The sequence below is a fragment of the Mycetomoellerius zeteki genome, unplaced genomic scaffold (assembly GCF_001594055.1).
Source record: "Mycetomoellerius zeteki isolate Tzet28-1 unplaced genomic scaffold, Tzet1.0 scaffold50, whole genome shotgun sequence".
Taxonomy (NCBI): domain Eukaryota; kingdom Metazoa; phylum Arthropoda; class Insecta; order Hymenoptera; family Formicidae; genus Mycetomoellerius; species Mycetomoellerius zeteki.
The window spans coordinates 353,819-357,482 of NW_017257501.1; positions in this window are offsets into that span (position 1 = coordinate 353,819).

Sequence of the window (3,664 nt, forward strand, 5' to 3'; positions counted from 1 at the left end):
GCATAATTTTCAAAGAAAGAATAATTCTTCTTTTTTTAGATAAAATAAATTTTTTAAAAAATATAATGTATTTTTTGGAATGTGACATTTCGAATGTTATTGACAAACACTGTTATTTAACCTCCTCAACTAATGCACTCGCGAGTACAATGCTGTATATGGAAATAATTTATACAAAATACGAATAGATGGCTCTAATTCGAACCAGCGGGGACTAAATATGACCCAATCAATTTTTAAGTCTCTTTCGGTGTAAACGATTGGTGATTAGACCTACTTTGGGTCACGATTCACGATATAGGTCAGGTCGCAATCAATCGTACGGTGTAAACGTAGCCATTGAGCTATTCTGTATAGCAACGCCCAGGTAGTCACTTTAAGCCACGTTCTTCCACCAGTACACACACCAAAAAAACTGCCCAAGATTGACTAAAATAGATCAAGAAGGATTAATTCGCGACTTGGAAATCAACTCGTGATATGCACTCGAAGTGCTCGATACCACAACCAACGTTGGAATTGATTGGAATGAATACTCTTGCTGATTTTCCACTTGCTATTTCTTCCATTCGTTGTTGAAAATGTCTGAACTCGACCTTCGATCGATGATTCCCTAATCACAAAATTTGGATCAAAGGGCCGCAGGACAAGAGAGCCGCGAGACTGACGATAACGATGTGCAGATGTCGTGAATCTGCTGAAAGAGCAGTGGAGATTGACATACGAGATTCGCGTGTTGTAATTAAAGAAGCCGAACTTGCCCTTTGTTCCTTCCGCTAGCTGTTCCATGTTTTTTTCATTTGCCTAGTGTGCGAAATGATACAAATATGTGTATACAGGTGTGTACATATAACGTATGTGTCCATTTTGGTTGCTTTCGTGCATGGTCGCGCTGAGTCGCGCCAATTTCCTGAGCTCAAAGCTAATTAACGCTCAAGTCTCAACACGTAACAACAATAATGGTTGACTTAAGGCTCCTGAGCAGGGATGAGTAATATGCGCGATAGGAAGATATTATGCACAATTTTGTACATAATACGCAAGATTGTGTACAAAATGCAGAAAATGCGCAGAGTATGCAGAAAATATACTGAAAATGCAAAAAAAATGCAAAAAATCCATGTAACGCGAGCATTCTAACCTATAATCAGGTTATAATCCTTAGAGCATATACATTTTTATCAACTTCTTAAGTACTGCATTTTCTTATTTTTACCATCATGAAAATCCGGTATTAAAAAATTCTGAAAAAATTCTTAGAGTTCTATGAGAAGAAAATAAACAATTTTTGTCTCTTGCAGTTTTTTTGTAAAATTGATAGTATTTGAGAAAAAAATTATTAAAGACCAATATTCGGCAATTTTTAGTAATTAATATCTTGTTAACTATTGCGAAAATTACAAAATAGTAGAGGACTTTTCGACTCAGTTTAGTCCGCTCTACCTGCCCACGAGCGTTGTCAGATGAGTTATGGGACACCCTGTATACATGGGTTGCATTCCAAAATTTACTGCCAGTACTGAAAATCTATAGTTTACGTTACGTGTACTATAGATTTTCAGAACTGGTAGTAAATTTTGGAACACAACTATGGAGTGCGCATTGCCTATATCTCCTATGACCCAAATGTAAGTATATCCAAAGGCCAAAGATTTATTCGAGTCGCAACATGCTCCAACATGCTTCAACATACTCCTACCATAGTTCCTATTCATTTCGACGAGCGCGTTGGAGTAAGTATATAGCTGCTATGATAAGAGTACGTTGGAGCATATTATGGAGCATGCGACGCAAATAAACCTCAAGAGTTATGCGTGTGAAAAAGATATATATGGAACTTGCGTCCTCTGTGTGCATGTGCCAATGACCTAGTTTACATCGTGAAAGTATTGGTACGCGTATTAAGTTTGATGCGCACCAATAGTACCAATGTTTAGTTACGGGTGCGTTTACGTCGAACGTACTAAAGCATTAGTGCGCACCAAATTTAATACGCGTACTATATTTTCACGATGTCGAGGAGAAAAATAATACATTATAATATATTATAATATATTTTGAGAAAATGCATAATATTGCACCAGAAAGTTTTGTCAAATTTTTTATATTTAAAAATTTACAATATATTCGCAGAAGACGCATAATGGACATGATAAAAGCAAGGCGCCAAGCCTTTTTTTACAAGACATTTTAATGTAAAAATAAAAAAAGAGCTTGACACTGACACCTTTTACACCGTTAAATCGGTTACGTGAATCAAATTGGTGTTGATTAAATATTTGATACGTTCTTATTTACACCGATCTTAAAACAGATCAGGTTAGGTGATTTGATGTCTTCACTGCTTTTCCAGATATAAAATCTCTAATTCTAATTTTAATCTGAACTTAAAAGCAGTGGCGAATTTTAATATATGATCCAAAACGAACCAAGCGTTTACAGCACGTTGAAATTCTTTATTATTTGATTCTATTAGACTATTTGATTCTATTACTATTTGATACGCGTACTAGCTTAGTCTGGCCTAGTTTACATCGTCATTTGTATCATTTGATACGCGTATCAGTTTAGTACGATACTCTTGCTTGATACGCTCGTACTAAAATAATCCGACAGCGTTTACATCGTGCGTACTAAATGTTTAGTACGAACTTGATACAAATATAGTACCTGATACGCGTATTAAGTGCACGATGTAAACTAGGCCAATGTTGCAGACACTATGGCTGCTTTCCTTTTAGGAGACACAGTCGACACACTGGACACAAATCGACACACGTCGCTTTCCATTTACAATTTTGTTCAAACTCAATCGACACACTTCGCCTCTGCTCGGGAGGAGAGTCAGAGTGTGTTTCGAGTCTGTTCAAGTGTGATTTTATGAATTAAGTGATATTAGAACGCACCCGCAAATCAATTTCCATCATTTTGTTCTGTTAATATCTGGAGATATTGAAGTGTCTCGGTACTTAAGTCGACGAATGTTAATAAAACATTATAATGGCAAGTATTATATACTTATAATTTATATTAAGAATTTGTATTAAGTATTATATACTTAATTAGTATTATAGTATTATAGTATTATAGTATTATAGTATTATAGTATTATAGTATTATAGTATTATAGTATTATAGTGTTATATTAGTATTATAATATTATAGTATTATTAGTATTAGTATTAGTATTATTAAGTATTATATATTAAGAATTTGTATAATTTATATTAAGCATTTGTAGGATTGGAAACAGAATATCATGATTTTGTTCATCATCAGTTGAAAATTCATATTCACTACTACTAGTAATGCTGCTACTGCTACTGCTGCTGCTACTACTACTGCTATTTTCCATCAGAATATTCGTTATTGCGTTCATCTTAAAGAAATAATCGGATCTCGTGTGTCTCCATTAAGGAAATTCAAATCTTTTAAGGTTAGGTATTAAAAGTTCGTACACACGATACACATATGGTGTTCCATTTAAGTGTAGCAAACTGTGTTCAAGTGTGTTATACTGTATCGATTTGTGTCTCCTAAAAGGAAAGCAGCCTATAGCTTACTATCAAACATGTATACTACAGTTTATGTATCAGTTATGATCACAGATGTCTATACTATACTAGATTGCTAACAGTCGCCAATGTGCTGTGTGCGGCAGGAT